We start from the raw sequence: 19,854 nt of genomic DNA, 5'->3' as shown, positions 1-19,854 counted from the left end.
GAAGCACTGCTGCCTTGAGGTGGAAGACTGGACAAGCCTGGAGAGCTGATGAGCCCTGAAAGGCCTGGAGCTGGACAGCTGACCAGAAGTGCACAACAGCCCCTCTCAACTCCCCGTGGGACTGGAAAGCCAAGGAACAAGTCTTTTGTTGGAGTAGACTAGGAACAGACTTTGAATTGAAGGACTGTGAACTGTTTTGACTATTTCTTGGAACTATGATTTTAGCTTAGGGTAATGAAAATATCCATCAACCAAGTGTTCCAATCCACTCAAATATATGCACTTAGTGGCAGCTTTTGTTTGATTCTATTGGGTAACAGCCGTACCCTGGTGCGAAGTCGGGGCAAATACACAACGTACACGTTGTACTTTGATTGTCAGGTTCAAATAGTACTTTTATTACAAAAACGTTCAGGGTTATATAAAGGCACTAGGGGAAACTACAACCGGAGAGGGATTTCTTAATAAAACGGTCAGGGTAGGATGAATAAAATGATGACCCCCTTAGAGCTTCCAATGATCGCTCGTGACAAACAAAGGGCCAAGCTAGGGGTGTTGCTAGGTCTGGAAAAGATCCGGGGCTATGCTAATGTTGGGACTCGGGGCTAGAAGCCTTGTGGTTGTAACCCCTGAACTTCTTTTCGGTGCTACAACCAAAAGATCTAGGACTATAGCCCCCCCCCCCCCAGCTATCCCCTAGCAACGCCTCTGGAGCCAACCCTGTTCTTACAAGCCCTCACAACTCCAAGGGCACCCTACTACTAATAAATATATGCCGAGATGAAGTGGCCAACCAAAGTCTTCAAACAGAACCTTAATAGGTCCATGGTTTCTGGGCTACCCTAAGCTAATGAAACAAAAAAGTCTGGGTTAAAACCTCTTCGATCTGTGTACCTGAAATTCTCCAAAAACCTTTTATAATGGGTGATCTGCAAGCACCGGTCGTGGAAATATGGTCCTAACCCTTAACCAATATCAAAAACTTAAAGAAAATATCCATCAACCAAGTGCACCAGTCCCCTGAAATATATGCACTATCTAAACCATCTTAGTACAAAGAATTGACACAAATATTGAATTGTTTTTACAAAAATAGATATCTTATTATTGATATTGTTCTGGTATGCTTCCAACACGTGTTTCGACCCTTCCACACAGATCGTCTTCAGGGCTTTGCTATATCGTTCATTTTACAAGACACCATTTTAGACACAAGTCAAAAATAATTTTTTTGTGTGAAAAACAAAAACAGATTGAATAAATCATACATTAGTATATCAAAGATAACAAGAACACATCCATTACTCCATGGAATATATAATGCAATCAGACAGTCCTATCTATCAAAAATCATTTTGCACAAATATATTGTTTAGTCCCAGCAAGATTTGCAGCAAAGGGAAACAAAAGGAGAAAGTGAAAAAAAAACAAAAACAATATTTGCAATACATTATTGATCCTAATGTATACCAACATGGTACCCAGCACCAGTCACATGCGCACACATATGGGGTACCTGCACCCACCACACCCTTAAGCCGTACTCTTCAAATATCAAAATATATCTTACCAAAAAACAGGTTTGTTATAACATTACACTATGTAGAAATATGATACGTGCCTCTAGACTGTCATTCTCCTCCTGGCTCAGCACCAGGAGCTCTATATCGTATAAGACTTCCTCTAACCGAGTGCCTGATGTTTGGGGTCCCCCTTAATACAAGTGTTGATAGAATTCGCAAAACACATCATTCACCCCGTTCTGAGTGTGGACCACTCCTCCTTGTTCTGTGTTTATTGAGTGTATGGGGCTTCATTGTGCTTCATTCCTGTATAACCATGCCAGCAATCGTCCAGGCTTATCACCCTCTATATGCTGTCTTTCTGTGTACCTAGCAAAGGTATGTTTACCCAGCCTATCCCAGCAGTGCATGCATTTCTGTTTTAATTCCCCCATCTTTACCTTATTGCTTGGATACCGCTCTTGAGTTTGTTATAGTCTTCTCAATTGTTCCTCCGCAGATGACAACTCCTTATTTATGGTTGCCTGGATACTGCTGTATCCTGCTATAGCTGCTCCTCTGACTACCACTTTCAGGGCTTCCCAGAAGATTCTGGCCTTGGATACTCTGCCCAGATTGTGCAATACATATTCACTAATACTGACTTTGAGGCTTTCTCTGAATAAGGAATCCTTCAGTGATTCCCCTCTGAGCCTCCATGTTGGTATCAGGTATCAGGGCCCTGGTGGGCACATATTGCCATTGTAAACCTAGCAGGGCATGATCTGATAAGACGCTCCCTTTATATTCAGCCTGCTTGATTTGATGTATTATTTCCCGCCCTACAAAAACATAATCGATCCTCGCATATACTTTATGTGGCGCTGAGAAGTGTGAATAGTTTTGGATGTCTGTAATGTTCTCGCAGAAGGTGGTAATTTAGTGTATTTACTATCTGATCTATCTAGGATAGAGTTCAGAGTACAATAAAAATCTCCACCCCATATCATATTACTGTCACGATATGGAGCCAGTCAGGTATATAGTGTCTGGAACAAATTGGCAGCCTTATAGTTGGTGGCATACGTGTTGATCAGACGTGTATCCACTTGTTCCATGATGCCTTAGATGAACACCATTCTACCCTCATTATCTGAGTTTATGTGAGTGACCTTGAAGCGTACTGTGGGCACTATCTATATCAGTACTCCTCTAGCATACTCCAAGTACATGGAACTGAATAATTGCCCCTGACATCTGCCTGCTAATACTGCCTGTTTTTTAACTGCGAGTTGTGTATCCTGTAGCATCGCGATATCCACTTGGCATTTCTTGAGGTAAGGATATACTCTATTCCTCTTTACATAGGCGATCAGGCCCCTCACATTCCAGGTGAGCATGTTTACAATACCCTCCATTTACATCTGACTTTGTGTAAGTCCTCCGCCACCCTGGGGTTCCCACCCAGCTTCCCATTCCACCTCGCTACTAGCTCCGTTCTGAATGTTAAGCTGTGCTCTATTTATGCATGCAGGAAACCCCCCACTTCCCTCTGGAAATTCCCAAACTCCCCGAACCAAAAACAGCCCAGCATTGCTGCCCTTATCAGGCCTATCCACTGCTCGCATCTGCCCCAAGCATTCCTGTCCAGGGCTAGTGCACAGCGTATGGGCAAACAAATAATTGCCCCTACGAAATAAACTGTGAAGGGTGTGGCAGTCCCAGCCCTAGGCACAGTTTCGTACTTCATGTTTTACAACCTCAAGTATTAATGAACCCGCCATATATATTTAAGCACATATCCAAGCAATCCTGAACTAATCCTCAGTGAGATGCCAGTTCTATCTGTAGGCCTTGTGGACATCGTACATTTGCGTCATCTCCGTGTTATTAGAGCGATCTCCTATATGATTAGTGCAACTCCGATCCTCCCAACTATTCCCAGCCTCAGGTTGGGCTTTGTGTTTCTCTTGTTCGCCGCTTCATCATTTCCACTATGTCTTATCTTCTCCCTATCCATCCATGCGTGTGCTTCTTCTGGTAGGTCAAAGAACCAGGACTTAATTTTGTGTATGATTTTGAGCCTCGCTGAGTAGATCAGCATGTACTTCAGTCCTGCTGCTCAAAGCCTACTTTTAGCTGTGCCAAACTGAGCTCTGTTCTTTTGTACCTGGAGCGTATACCCTGGGTAGACCACCAGGTCTGCTGAGGCCCTTCTTATTTGTTCCCCTTGCCTGGAATAGTCCAGTATCTTCTCTCTGTCCTTGTAGTTCAGGACTTTGGCTATAATCTGACGTGGGGTCGCTCCCGGGGGGGGCGCCTAGTTAACGCCCTATGTGCTCTCTCGATTGTAAAGCCCTGTGTGAGGTTTCCAGGCCCAATTTCCTGGAGTAACATATTTTCTATGTACATCATCGGGTCCATTCCTTCTTCTCCTTCTGGCAACCCAACTATCCAGATATTATTTCTCCTTGCACGTCCTTCGGCTTCCTCCACTCTGTTCTCCAGAAGGCTGACTTTCGAATGGATTGTGTCCTCCAACGTATTCCACATCTTTGACATGTAATGTCCACAGCTGTGCACTTGGGAAACTTTTTCGGCAGCGGGCGTCCTGCGTCGATGGCATCAGGTCCATGTCCCGCGAAGGCCTCTAAAAGGGCGATGTCACAGAATGTTATAAATAGGACGCACAGCGCCTGTAGCCTCAGTTCAATTTTTTACGCGAACGTGTTAACTTTGTGAGACTCGGCGCACCTCGTGTGTTCATCATTACGATGTCTTTCTCTTCGACCCCTCCGACTCCGCGGTCTGGCTTCAAGACCTGCTGGGACTGCAAGTCGAAAATGACGCTCACCGCCCCCCACCACATTTGTTTGTGGTGCCTGGGCGAGTCGCACGACACCGACGACTGCTCGAAATGCCAGACGCTGACTTCCAAGGCCTTGCAGGAGCGGAAGGGGAAGCTCCAGGTAGGTAGAGGCTCTAAGCCCGTTAAGTCCTGTACTTCCAAATCCAAGTCCAAGGGGGTTTCCACCGACGACTCGAGGGGCGACTCTCCGCGTCGGAAGGAGTCCCGGGGATCTCGGTCCCGGAGTGGTTCCTGCCACTCATCTTCCTCGTCCCGGCACTCTAGGAAGCCCCGTCACCGGTCGCCTTCCCCGTCCTCCTCGGCGGATGGTGCCTCGAGGAAGGTTACGTGCCCTATGAAGTCCCCGACTCCGGAGCAATGGGCGGCATTTAAACAATCCATGTTAGCGATTTTTCAATCGCAGGGCATGGGTTCGGTCGCGCCTTCTGACAAAGCCTTTGGGCTCGGGTTCACAATCGCGACTCATATCTGGAGCCTTCGAGGTCCCGTACGGACAAGGCATCGAAAAGCCGCAAGAGACGTGACTGCAGTTACCGACGGAGGGCTTGATGCAGGCCTTGACTCGGTCGGCGCTGGGTCAGTCCGACTCGGACGTCAACGCTTTACCATCATACCAGCCCACGGCGCCATTGGCACCTGTGTCGACGCCGAAGCCCTCAGCGACTACGACGTTGAGGTTGTTGACGCTCGCGACATCGAAGCCTTCGGCGCTATTAGTGCCTTCAGGGATTTCTTCTCTAAATTTGCCTTAGGAGTACCTGGATATTGTGGATCCTCTAAGGAAGGCTACGGTGAAGTCTGTGAGGCCAGTTCTGGACTCCAGGCCCTCTTCTGTCCCCAGACCTGGGTTTCATCTCCTTCTGGCTGACATTTATGAAGAGTAGGAAAGGTCTGAGTTTGAGAACCCTGGTGAACCTGATGAAGCTCCACATTTTTCTGGAGATAGTCCGTTGGAGGAGTTGAGGCAGACCCTCCATGATGCCAGTGGGTTGGACACTTCTCAGGAAGTAGAATTCGTTAGGCCTGAGCCTGGAGTTCACGCAGAGTCTTCGTACAGGAGGCTCATGGCAAAGGTCTCGGAGTATCTGGGCTGGTCCAGGACTCCTGAAGTCTTTGTGCAGGATGATCTAATGGACATTTTAGATCAAGGTCCGTCCTCTGACCTTGTTTTCCCATTTCATCTTACCTGGCAGAAAAGGGTGGCAGCTGCTTGGCAGTCCCCGGAATGTCTTCCAGCTGTTAATAGTCTTTGACCAAGAAATATCCCCCTTCCGTTAGCGACCCCAGCTATTTATCTACTCAGCCCACTCCTGAGAGTTTGGTGGTTCAGGCGGCTACGGCTACCTCGAGGCAGGCGGCGTACCCTACGATCCCTCCGGTTAGGGACGACAAGCGCTTCGACGGTTGGGCCCGGAAAGTATTTTCTGCTGGGAGCATGGCCTTGAAATCGGCCAACTCCACGTGCGCCTTGGCAAGGTTTTCACACACTCTGTGGAATTGTGTTTCTTTTGCGGCTGAGCATATTCCCGAGGGGGAAGAAAGGGATGGGTTCCTTGCTCTCGTGCAAGACGGAAAGGATGCCATGTGCGAATCCCTTCAGTCGGGTTTTCATACGACCAACAGTGTTAGCCGATCCATGGATGCGAGCATCATTATACGCAGATTTGCGTAGTTGCGGAAGTCAGGGTTTGCTCCGGATGTGCAGTCCCGTTTTCTGAACATGCCCTTGATGGCGCACATTTGTTCGGCAGCAAGGCCGACGAGAGCCTTTAGAGGTTGCAGACCTCAAAAGCTGCGGCAAAATCATTGAGCGCCGCAGTGCGTCAACCTCCGCCTTTTTGTCCTAGGGGACGGCAGTGGAGGAGAGGTTGTTTTCATTACTACTCCTCCTTTGGTAGCACAAAAGGGGCTGCCAGTCAAAGGGGCAAGCAGAAGAGTACCCATGGTGGTCGGGGAAATCGTGTTGCCAAAGCCACTCTGACGGCTGCCTCTTTGCCTTCAGGCACTGCCGCAGCCGCTTCCAAACAGTCATGAGGCCATGTCCCATGGTTCGCTTAGGGGGCAGACTGTCTCAGCATCTTGAAGAGTGGCGGGCCATTACTTCAGATGCATGGGTTCTGGATACCATAGCCCACGGATACGGTAAGGACCCTCCTGAAGGGTTGCGCGCTCATTCCACTAGGGGCGTGGCTACTTTCACAGCCCTATAGCAGGGGGTTCCTATTAGGAACATTTGTGATGATGCCAGATGGGCTTCACTCCATACCTTTGTTAAACATTACTCCCTGGATACAATCCATGGTCAGGATATGGCCTTTGGTAAGGCAGTGCTTTATTCCGCAATCTGATTGGGTACTCCATATTCTTTTCCCTCCTCCATTTTTCTGGTACTGCTTTGGGAGTCTGTCAAAGATGTGGAATATATTGGAGGGCACAATCCATTTGAAGAACAAGTTACTTACCAACTGGTAACGTTCTTTCGACTTGATGTTCCTCCAACGTATTCCACATCGCCCTCCCAGCTTGCCCCTCAAGAGAATTTCGTATGCGATTGCAGCTTCCGTTTCCGCAAGGCTACGAGCAGTCAAGCAGGCATGAGACTGGTGCCACACTTTCTGGGAGAAAAAACGTAAACTGAGGCTACGGGTGCCCTGTGTCCTATTTATAACATCCTGTGACGTTGCCCTAAATGGAGGCCTTCTAGGGACATGGACCCGACGATCGACGCAGGACGCCCTCTGCCGAAAAAGTTTTTGAAGTGCACAGCTGTGGACACTACATGTCAAAGATGTGGAATATGTTGGAGGAACATCCAGTCGAAAGAACGTTAGCATTTGGTAAGTAACTTGTTCTTCTGTTGGATTACATGGACGTCCATATGCTTGGTCTTGAGCTCCCCTGAGTTCTTTTTCACTTGCGATTCCAGGGTCGTGGTGCACTCGATTAGGCTTGTCACATTTTGCCGCAACAGCTCCACATCCAGTTGCACTGCTCCAATCTGCGATCCCAATGAGGCTTTTAAGTATGCTATTGCTAGCATAACTGGATTGTGTAAATCCATGGCGCCTTTCTCACCCTCCTCCGCTTCTTCCATATTTTCTCCTGGTGCCTGCTGTTTAGTTTTGATGAATCCGTCCAGAGTTAACTGGCCAGCCTTGTTTGTGGACATTTTGTGAGGCAGACCTTTAGTTCTCTTCTCTTGTCCACAGGTTCTTCTTGCTCAGTTGCTATTCCTGCTAGAGTTTGTAGTTATATATTTCCCAACGGGCAACATCTGTGTATACTGGTACTATTTACCGGACCCGTGGTCGGTCTCATCTACTGGGCAGACTTGTTTCACGCAGCTATCCTGTCGAGGACAGGGGTAGGTTACTTGTCTCTCTTGTCTCTTGGGTGCATGGTGCATAGCCCGCCTGCGCAGCACGTCCTGCCTATTTGTCTGCATGGTTTAATCTTCTGGGCCTTGCTCAGTGTATACTTGTTTATCTGTAATGCACTATTTGTTTTGCGCCACTGGTTATGACTCTTGCTCTGGCTCCACAGGGTAGGAGGTGCAGTTAATTTGTGTCGGTTTCGCCAGTCGGCTGTGGTTCGAGTGTACTGTCTCACAATAGCATGTGCCTCTGGCAGGTTAACTGTACATCATTAGCGCACTGCTTGTGTGACCTAACCCTGGTATTTTGTGTAGTTTTGCTCGCTGCCCAGGTTTCTGTTATTGTTTCATACTCCGTGTCCATTGGCAATCCTTTTGCAGGTCTGTCGTGTGGCAGTCCCTGCCTCCTCTCTTCAGGGGCTAGCCACTCGCTTGTATCATCCGGCCCGGGCTCCTCCATGTATTTATCAAAGTCCAGCACCTCAATCCCCCACCCGGTGCACTATCGGGATGAAGGGCGTGTGTTGGAAGCCCCTCAGCCGTGCGCCTGCTTTACGCCGGCCAGATGCTCCAATATCCAGCTCGTTAATCTGAGCAACTTGGGGGGTGGGGGGGTGGCTTGCGCAGCACTTGTCGTCTACTGTCTCACATACCGCCTTGTGTGGAGCCCCGCTGTCATGCATCTCCTTGTTCTGTCCCTCTTCTGGATACTCCCGGACCTCGGCTGCTCTTCTCCACTGCTCCCGATCTTGGCACTGGCTGTCGCATGCAGCCATCGGTCTAGTCTGGTCCTCTCCTTCTACACCGGACGTTCGGGCTCTCCGCTTAGTTCCTTTGTCTGTCCCCGCAGTCAGGTGCCATCTTGGATAAAAATATTGCCGGCAGTTTTGGCATTTCGTTCCGTAAAATCTCCTCGCTCTGCAGTTCGCCTCGCTCCACCTTCAAGTGTGGTGTTCCTGGGATATTCGCTTGCGCCATCCTCTGTGGGCTGTAGATCTAGATTGAAGCACGGTTATTAGTCGTATCTAGAAGGATCCGGCGGGCACGTAAACAGAAGCCCACCTACACCATTGGCTGCTAGCCACACCTTTTATGTGTTCTTGTTATCTTTGATATTCTGATGTACGATTTATTCGATGTGGTTTTTTGTTTTTCACACAAAAAATGTATTTTTGACTTGTGTCTAAAATTGTGTCCTGTAAAATTAATGGTATAGCAAAGCCCTGAAGACGACCTGTGTGGAAGGGTCAAAACACGTTTTGGCAGCATTCCAGAATATCAATAATAAGATATCTATTTTTGTAAAAACAATTCAATAGGTGTGTCAATTCTTTGTACTAAGATGGTTTAGACAGTGCATATATTTCAGGGGATTGGTGCACATGGTTGATGGATATTTTCTTTAAGTTTTTGATATTGGTTAAGGGCTAGGACCATATTTCCACGACCGGTGCTTGCAGATCACCCATTATAAAAGGTTTTTCTGAGAATTTCAGGTACACAGCTCGAAGAGGTTTTAACCCAGACTTTTTTTGTTTCATTAGCTTAGGGTAGCCCAGAAACCATGGACCTATTTATGTTCTGTTTGAAGACTTTGGTTGGCCACTTCATTTGGGCATATATTTATTAGTAGTAGGGCGCCCTTGGAGTTGTGAGGGCTTGTAAGAACTGGGTTGGCTCCAGAGGCGTTGCTAGGGAATAGCTGGGGGGGCTATAGTCCCAGGTCTTTTGGTTCTAGCACCGAAAAGAAGTTCAGGGGTTACAACCACAAGGCTTTCTAGCCCCGAGTCCCAACATTAGCGTAGCCCCAGATCTTTTCCAGACCTAGCAACACCCCTGGCTTGGCCCTTTGTTTGTTAGTCACGAGGGATCATTGGAAGCTCTAAAGGATCATCGTTTTATTCATCCTACCCTGACCATTTTATTAAGAAATCCCTCTCCGGTTGTAGTTTCCCCTAGTGCCTTTATATAACCCTGAACGTTTTATTAAGAAATCCCTCTCCAGTTGTAGTTTCCCCTAGTGCCTTTATATAACCCTGAACGTTTTTGTAATAAAGGTATTATTTGAACCTGACAATCGAAGTTGTGTATTTGCCCCGACTCCCCCACAGGGTACGGCTGTTACCCAAAAGAATCAAACAAAAGCTGCCGCTAAGCAGCGGAGCCCATGGGGCCCTCACTACTGAAGACTGCTCGGAGAACATTTGGACCTTTTCTTATTGATCTTCTAGAATGCCAGTAGAAAAACACCAGCCAAGTTACTATTTGGAAGAAGACTGAGGAAGCACTTGGACTTAATCGGATCCCCAGTGCATATTTGCTCTTTCCTTACTTTCCACATCTCTCAGTTATGGCAGTCACTGAGACCCCTGTTGTCCTCTTACCTGATTTCAATCTCTCAAACATATTCTGTCCCCAGCGTCTGGGGCTCGAATCCATCCTCTGGGAAAGTTTGCCCTCTACAATCAGCCGATGCAGAAGCAGGGCAACTTTTCCTAATCTCTTCTTCTCTTCTTCCTTTTGCATTGATCCCGCTCTCTCTGACCTTACCCTCCTGCACTTTTCTGTCTCTGTTTTCCCCTTTCGCGATCACTCACTCCCCATGCCCCCATTACTAAACACAAATTCAAGTGTGGCTTCCCTACTACCCAGTCTCTCTTTCCCCCCTCCTCCTCCCCCTCTCCCTCTCCTTCTCCTCCTTCCCACCTCCCCCTCCCTCTTCTCTCTCGCTCTCTCCCCCTCTCTCCCCTCTCTTCTCCTCTTCCACCCTCTCTCTCGCTCTCTCTCTCCTCCTCCCTCTCTCCCTCCCCCTCTCTCGCTACCCCAGGCCAACTCCATTGAGCAAGCCTTCTTTTACTTCAGATCTGCACTCGCCTCTCCCTTCATGTACCTCTGATCGGCTTGCCCCTTCACGTTCCCTCTCTCTCTCTCTCTCTCTCACCCACGCCACCAGCCATAGATTATCACTGTAAGCCACCATCTCCCTTTCATCTCTGCCGCTGGCGTGTGACCTGTTCTCCTTACCTCCTATAAGGAATCCCTTTGTGCTCTCTCTGCTTCCATGGCCTCTGAAAAAATACATTTACTATATCAAACTGCTCTCTTCTTTCTGCTCCCTTCCACATAAACTATCTTCTACCCTCCAGGCCATGCTCATCCTGTTCCATCTCCTCATCCTCTTTACACAGCCAATGGCTTTCCCTATAAACGTCTGCTAAAATCTCCAAAATAAGATGTACCCTGACCACACTCCACTTCCCACTGCACCTTACCTCCGCTCTGCTATAATTCCCTCCCACTACCCTCCGGAGCTGGTACACTAGTCTGGGCGACTAAGAAGTGTTGTGATCCTGTGGCTGAATTCACCCTACAGCGAACCAAGACCCTAGCCCAACTAATCTACTCCAACCTGTCCCTTCACTTTAACGTCTTTTGCCTCCAGGTCCTTTCCTGCATGCCTCAAAATATCCATTGACTTACACATCTTTAAAAAAAGAATGGACTCATTAACTGTCCGCCTTTCTTTCCTTCCACTGTGTTCTAAGATATTTGAGGATGTAGTGTTTAACCGTAGTACTTCTTACCTGAAGACCAAGAGACCCTGCAACCCCATTAAGCTTGAGTCCCATAGCTGGCACTTCATGGAAATGGTGCTCACTCATGTCGCCACCTTCTTCATCACAACGGACTACTCCAAACCATCCTCGATTCACATATTCTCTTCTTGCCAGTGTTGAAGGCTGCAGAGCTATCACCCCTCTTTCCTACCCTCTCAAAAATTGTCATGCATGTTGTCCACTCTACCATACTCCGCACCACTCTGTAGACTAATATTTTTCTTTCACTCTGCCACTTTTTTTGGCATATCCTACCCATATTGCCTTATATTTTCTTATCCTCACAGCTGAGCTGTCCTCACACATATTTAACTCGCTCCCTGTGCCATCCGGCAGTGGTTGGAACTTTGAAGTCTAATGCTCATCTCTATAAAGTAGTAGTACTTATCCCCATCACAGGTGACCACAAAACCGACTCACTCGCCATCAACACCATTTATCAAGTTATCTAGGCCTGGATGGCTCAGCACAAACTGTGCTTAAAAGACAACTCTTTGATGGGAGCTCATCATCCTTGGCTCCCATCAAAGACTTAGCAAACTTGACCCCTCGTTTAAAGCCTTCACCATTGATGGCAACACCATCAATGTGGACATAGATACAAAAACGCTTGGCGTCTACATCGATTCCACTCTCTCCCTATCCAGACAAACCAACGCAGTATCATCATCGGCTTCATACACCTGCAAACTCATCACAGCTTGCCACCCCTTCCTCTCACCAGCCAACTATACCACACCAGCCAGGACCTTGGTCCTATCCAAAATTTATTATTGCAATGCTCTCTATCTAGGGACTAACCAATGCAATATGAATAAACTCCAAATCATTCAAAATAACGCCATCAGAGCGGCGCTCAATATTCCCAGGAACCTCCACATCTCCAAATCCAGACGAAGCCTTCGCTGGTTCTAAATCTCCCAAATCACTCTCAAAGCACTCGCCCTCACACACAAAAGCCTTGCCAGTCAAGCCCCCAGCTACCTAGCCAGCAGATTTGCACTACACACCACTGCGAGACCTCTCAGAAGTGCCCAGACCAACTGCCTTTCTGTCCCTCGCTTCAACCTGCAAAGATCTGGTGGTCGCAGCTTCCCAGTCCTAGCAGCCAAGCTGTGGAACTCACTACCGAATCCCCTAAGAGCAGAAACCTCGTTCCCGACTTTCAAGCGCAAAGCCTCAGCTTGGTTGTCTGCCCAGGACTTGCTTTATTCCTAGATCACAACGTCCAGGGCCCATACAACTGTGCTATTGACCTGCTCTTTTCACATTATATATTTCTTGTACAAATGGCCTATATGTATATTTTCACCCAAACTGCCTTATTCTACCATGACTGTAATTACATGTCCATAATTACATGTTGTATAATTTGTATAATTTGTGTATATGTATAATTCTATACCAATGCTTTATTTGACCATGCCTGTAACTAAATAATGCACCCGGTTGCCCTTGGGCCTGGTGCGCTATATAAATAAAATAAATACAAATACCCTCCAGCTCCCATTGCCCCGCTTACTCCCAGTAGCCTTTGCCCCTGAACGCATCATCATCATCCCATCACAGAAGGCTCGCAGTCATGTGGTCCATCCTTTATAGCAAACTAAGGTGTTAACCATTCATTAGCTGTACTGCATGGCTGCCAGGATAAACCTACCGTATATACACAAAGCTGTCCCCCAGCCTCACCTACCGCTTTGATTCTTTCACGTCCATCCTCTGCCGGATTGTCTAGCCTCCTCGTGCTCTGCCGGATTGTCTAGTCTTCTCGTGCTCTGCCGGATTGTCTAGCCTCCTCGTGCTCTGCCGGACTGTCTAGCCTCCTCGTGCTCTGCCGGACTGTCTAGCCTCCTCGTGCTCTGCCAGACTGTCTAGCCTTCTCGTGCTCTGCCGGATTGTCTAGCCTCCTCGTGCTCTGCCGGATTGTCTAGCCTCCTCGTGTGCCTTCTGCTCTACTCCTTGTCCCCCTTCCGCAACATTCTAAACAGAACTTGCACACATTACAACGCGCATACCTCTCCCACCTCCTGCAACAACGGCCACACTTTAAAATCGGTCTTCTTGTATGAATCCATGTATGAGCTTCTTACAGTACCACTTGGCTAACTATTCTCTTTGCTGTTGTCCACCTTGAAATCCCATGTTCTGCTCAAACTGTCATTCCCCCCCCCCCCGACCCCTGCTGTGCATTGTGCCCCTTCACTTTTTCATAGATGCTACCTTTTCGAGGGTCATTTGTGTGGTACCTTCACCCAATAAACGGTCTCGGAACAATGTGCATATTTGGGAACTTTGCATAGCTCCGCCCACTACCCTTTAGGACATTTTGTGAAGCCCCTGGCCCCTTGCAAACAAGTTCTCAACCTCGTCAAGATACAATAGAGATGCCAAGGGCAATGTTTGCTGTCGTTTTTCTATATAATTAGATCGTGGGGTTTTCAATTTATACCTCCCAACAAAAAAAGATTTTTGATGCATTGCAATTTAGTGAATTTGTTTCCTAGCCTTAATTCTTAGGTGGCAAACTAGAGCAGTCGGCTCACTGGCAGTCGACTGCTATAGAAAGTAAAAGTGTGATTAAAATGTAAAAAGCCACTTTTACACAAAATGTAGAAAAACATGTATACGGCTGCACAAAACCTTCCCACCCTCCTGCATTTTAGTGTTGGTTTCAAACTGGATTTGCAGAAGAATCACAGAGCAATGAACACACAGCTGGACTCCTTGTACACTCCTCTGATCTATGATGGAACTAGGCTCTTTCATCAGGTACTCCTTGGCACGGTGAGGGGGTCCTCAACAAAGATTCTCAACTTCCACACTGCCAGGTAAGATTTCAGAACAACGCGCAGCCATGCGTTGGCTCCAGCAGCAGCATTAAAAAGTATTGCTGTTTGCTTTTGGCTCTGTTTAACTGTTCATGCGTATGCAATGTCCTTAAGGCTCGGCTTGCCCTGTGGGTGGGTTTTCTGTTGAATACAATCGCGGGTCATGCACGTGAATCGCGGGCCAGCCAGTCGGCAGCTCTGCTTGCCTGTCTCCCCGCCACTACAAAGCCCCACTTTGTGATAGACACTGGGCTCTCAACAATCTGAAAAGGAGCAATACCAAAGGGGGCGTAGTCATGCAATTGAGGGCGTGGCCTCCAACCCTTGATAGCAGGGCTAAAGACACCAATTTTAAATTCTTATATTTTATAAGCTTGCCAACACAAATTTAGTCAATAATTTAAGCTAATAGACATGCTAGGAGTTTCTAAATCTCTTTATTTACAGTATGTTGACTTGTGGTTAGTCTCAAGGCTCTAGAAAGCTGTAAAGAGTGGAAGATTCCTTAATATAAGCCAGCACTGCCTCTTTTAAAGTGGGTGTACCCAAGGTTCTGTGCAAATTATACACGCAGGCACTGCCACTGTGAAACATTTTCATATTGCCTGTGTAAAAAAAACACCACCCTCTGGATATATGCCGGCCGAGGGCATCTTTTCAGCTACGTGTGCTCAAAGAAAATTCAGAGGCCCATCCAAATAATATAGACCAGCATTGCCACTTTAAAACATTTTCCTGCAGCTTGTGCCCAAGACGATCGTGGGTTTTGCCATTGTAAAACATTGTCGTTTCTTGTACCCAAAGACTGTCATGAATCTTGCCTGAACAATATATGCCATTGTAAATCCTTTTTATGCTGCTTGTGCCCAGAAATCATCCTAATGTCTGCATGACCAATGTATGCCACTCTATATTGCTGAGTGCTAGTCACAGAGAAGGAAGAGTGATAAAGGGGTGGATAGTGAGAGAGTGGTGGAGTGATTGCCCATACTACGTTTGCTACAGCTGGGGAAGTGCTAATGCTTCTTAAACATGGAGCTCTCGCTTAACATTTGTAAAGCCTAATCCCTTACACTTGCATTTCTTTAGACATTCTTTTCATATTTTTGAGGTTCCTTTTGTAGAAATACAGAACTGTCAAGTAGCCCCATGTCATGTATTCTACTTGCATGCTGGGACTTGTAGTAAAGGAGCGTTAATTAAACATGGGAGACTGGGAGATTTTTCATTTTTATGATAGTTAACCCACCATGGTGATCAGTTACTCACCTGTGGTTAGCCACATGTTGCCAGCGCTTGTTTGTGATCGGTACCATCCTTTCGTGGAAACATCATAATGAAAAATAAAACACATAGATTTGTAACTTCAGTGTTAGGGTATTATTGGGAGAAAATGGACGCTCTTTTTACTTGCCTAATAATTTGGTGAACTAAACTGTTTACTTTACTTTTACTTTATTATATTTATATTGCGCACCTAAAAACCCGAAGGCGTGAGGGCGCAGACAAAACAAACAACATAAATACATTCAGGTGCATGTGACAAAATTAAATCCGGCATGGGTTGAACAAACCATCACCTGCAGATCGTAACGACAAATCTCGCAAAAAGCGGGTATCATACATTCAAGATCACCAGGTTAAAACTAGTAAGACAGAGCACAAGAAGACTCCCTGGGAGAGTCTTAAGTTTAAAGAATCAGATTGCAATTCGAAGCACCTGTGGGCAGATATTTTCAACGTCTGAGAAAGACAGGTAAATTGCTAGCCCCACAACCCACTGGAACACAGTCACTATTGGGTTGCAAGCACCAATCACACTGGTCCATCCTACAAATGATCATTAGGTCAGTAAGTCTGACCACACCTGCCCTGTTCTCAGTCGCATCCAGGAAAGAACCTTGTTGCACAGGGCTTCTTTAGTCTCTTTTCCTTCGGTTTTCCGAATATTAGTTATAATGAAATTTCATTGGTCCATTACACAGTCATATATATTCGTGTCCTTTATTATTGGCATTTGAGACTTTTTTACTTGTAAATTCCGTGAGTACCCTCTTAAGTTTGGCGTTCATAGTTATAGGCTGTTTGACCTCTTTGTGGCCATAGTTCAAGTCAGGTAGCAGCGAAGGTAGAGAAGTTTCCTGTGGTGAATCTACATTGGGGATTTTTTATTTGCTAGCCAAGATTGGCCCAGTGGACACCAAATGCTTCTTATTGCAAAAGTCAGTTTGTGTTGCTTGGTCTATCATATCCCTTTGTATGAAGGCTTGACAGGCAGTATTCACCTTAGATGCCTGTACACCTGGACTAATGAGCCCGTGCGTCTGAGAAGCAGTGTTCTCTTTAGGCGGCCGTAAGTCCGATACCCAGTCATTTAGGGCATCTGCCAAGAGGCCAAGGTTAAATGGATCCTTGCATAGGAGTAATTCTTTGGCAATGTTGGCGATAAGCGCAGGCCACTGGGGGAGACCAGCGTGCTCAGATTGAGCTAAATTGGGCATAACCCTCCCTTGCAGAGCAGGCAGTGGTAGGGTTGTAGATATCTCAGACCTTACAGAGGAAAGAACATCTGGGGTCAATACTGGCATACAGTTTATGGTACCAGATTTTTCTGAACTATCAAGGGATACCTGTACTATAGGACCAGCCTTCAATGAAGGACTATCCAATTCCTGAAATAAGCGTAGTCCTTTAAGGGGAGGTAGGGTCTTCCGATAGAATCATTTTTGTAACGGGAAGTTTACTTTGTTTACTTTGCAATCTCAGTCTCCTGCGCTCACTGAGGGCTAGGACCTCCGAAACGCAGTCTCTATTAATCGCTGGAGAGAGGGCCATAGAGTCTGCCAAGCCCCCGCATGGCTAAGCCCCCCATGGCCAACTTTATGGCTGGATTAACACCAATCTTCTTATGTGCAGCCATACTAGCACTTGTATTAGTGGTCAGCTAGAAACGTAATCAGCGTGATTGTTGGGCTTAGAAAAAACCAAACAGGACCAAAGGCTACACCTCCCATAGGGAGGAGTGTCACACCAGTAACAACAAATATACGTGATTCTAATAGGACTCTTACCGCACCAGGATACGCCACACCATGCGGCCCTCAGCAGGACCCAGCCTTCACCTCACGAGGTGTTCCACTTTCCTGCCGAACAACCTCAAGACTGCCGGGATGCCTGGGATGCCTGGGGTGGAGGGGGAGAGCTCCACAGAAGTCCACCTCACAGAGTTCCTCAGCACTGGAGCCGCTGAGAACGCATATTCACAGAGTCGCCTAGCACCCAGACTCTGCCGCCGAGACGCCAGTAGCAGACGTGAAAGGTTAGAGGAAGGGACCTAACCTAGCGTCAAGCCTCGCGAACAGCCTAGCGCTACCGCCGCTTCTGACACTCATGACTAATGATACTGTTCTTTTTGCCTCTTGGCAGGAAGGAGTTGTAGTGGAAAAACAAAAGAAAAGAGAATGAAAGAAAATTAAAGAGGAAATGGAGAAAGTATGCCTTCCAATGGTATACTGCTACTCTTAATTTTATTTCAGGGTCATGTTTTTCAGGGGTGGAGCACATTATCATTTGCATAGTGAGTTTTATTTTTTCTACTGCCCATGCTTTGAATTAGAAAACCAGCCTACAGACCTTCCCCTCAGAGCTCCCTCGTAACCTGGCGAAGGGTGCTGCTATTCTTGATGCCAGGTGGAACGACGTTAATTAGAAGCCACCGCTATTAAGAGTGATACCTGGTCAGTGGCAGCTGTAGATTTTTTCATTAAAGGTGCGTTAATGTGGTTCTATATCACTTCATCACGGGATGTTTTTCGAAGGGGTTTTTACCGCAGAGTTCTTTACGAAAAAAACTTTTTTTTGCTATTCTCGATCACCCACACCCCATATATACATATTTGGCTAAAGCCCCCCTAAAAAGTCAATGATTTTTTTGTTTGTTAAAAAAATTGCGGTAAAACCCCCTGTGACAAAAATCCAGCGATGAAAGCATGTTGTACTGTTAATGTTCCCCCTGAATTTGGATGAGAAAGCAAGCACAGGGAGGGAGTCTGAACCAGTATCGGAGGGTTCGAGGTGAGTTAATCCACTTGATGAATTTGTTTAAATATTAGGTTAAAATGGTACACTTTACACTATATTTCTTTTATATAGAAAACCTCATAAAAAAGCCATACAACTTACAATTGATTCTGTGAAAAAATCCTATTGATGGATGCCAAGTAGAGAATTGGGCAATTATGACAGCATTGCCAATTTAAAACACCTGTTTATGAGGCCTATGTGTTATATGTTATGTTATATGAATGTATTAAGCGCACGGTCACCAAAAGGTATCATGGCGCTATAGAAGAGAGGTTAGAGTCCCTAAGCTTGCAAGCAACACCGAAAACAGGTGAGTTTTTAAGGCCTTTATAAATGCCAGGTGGTTGGACAGATTCTTCAATGTGCAGAGAATATCATTCCATAGCTGGGCTGCAGCCATCGAGAATACCCGGGCCCCAATTCGGGTGTGCAGGAAAGAAGGGACACATAAGAGGCCTGCCGTTGCTGAACGCAAGGATCTAGTAGGGCAATAGTGAGTAAGCTTAGGCACAGAGATATTCAGCTCCTAGACTGTGCAAGGCGCTATGTACCAGGCATAGAGCCTTGAACCCAATGCACTGACAAACAGGCAGCCAATGCAGAGAACGCAGCACTGGTGTAATGTGAGCCCCATAAGGGGAGCCCATGGCAACACACACAGCTAGATTTTGCAAACACTGGAGCTGCTGGATTATGCCTTTAGGCTGAGCTAGATATAATTAATTGCAATAGTCCAGACAACTCAGTACTAGAGCTTGCCACCACAGGCAGCCGCAGCTTCAGAGGGACCAAAGAGAGCACCTTTATTAATACTCTAAGATGGAAGTGGCCTGAGACTTGTGCCTCCATGGAGAGAGTGGCAGAAATGACCACACACAGGTTCTTTACCTTGACCACTGGAATTGGAAGAGGGCCAAGACAGGACAGTCAAAAAGAAGAAACCCAGAGACAGGGATCGGGTGGGGGGTCTGTGGGACCCCCCACCAATACCTCAGTCTTGTCTCCATTCAGTTTCAGCCAATTGTGGTTCATCCAACTTCCCACGGCCGACAGGCACTGATGCAAGCATGACGCCAACTCAGCCTGATCATGATCTAAACTAATAAGGATCTGAGAGTCGTCAGCATAGGAATAGCACCTGATGCTGAGGAAGCGGATGAGACACCCAAGAGGCCAGATGTAAATGTTAAAGAGAATAGGAGACAAGGCAGAGCCCTGTGGTACTCCACAACTCAAAGCTGAGGAACCCAAAAAGAAAGGGGGAAGTGAGAGGATTTGAGTCCTATCGGCCAGGAAGGAAGTAAACCAGGCGAACACCTGACCAGAGATACCCGTCTGAGCCGGGCGGGCTAGAAGAATGGGGTGGTCTACGGTGTCAAAGGCCACCGATGGGTCTAATAATTTCAGGGCACCAACCCCGCCTTCATCAACCAGCCTGGCCATATCACCGTGGACCGACACTAACACACTTTCTGTCCCTCGACCAGGCCTAAAACCAGATTGGGCGGGGACAAAAAGTTGAATGGATTCCATGAAAGAAGAAAGCAGTGGAGAAACAAGAGACTCAAGGAGCTTCATA

General features: G+C 46.9%; 1 protein-coding gene across 1 annotated transcript in view; it reads left to right on the top strand.

Annotated features, from left to right (window-relative positions):
• The window catches only part of RBCK1 (RANBP2-type and C3HC4-type zinc finger containing 1), a 629,308-nt gene that overhangs the window by 150,170 nt on the left and 459,284 nt on the right, over positions 1-19,854 (top strand). The window lies entirely within an intron of this gene.

The sequence above is a fragment of the Ambystoma mexicanum genome, chromosome 3p (assembly GCF_040938575.1).
Source record: "Ambystoma mexicanum isolate Mex_15411 chromosome 3p, UKY_AmexF1_1, whole genome shotgun sequence".
Lineage (NCBI taxonomy): Eukaryota > Metazoa > Chordata > Amphibia > Caudata > Ambystomatidae > Ambystoma > Ambystoma mexicanum.
This window is presented reverse-complemented; position numbering and strand designations above follow the sequence as displayed.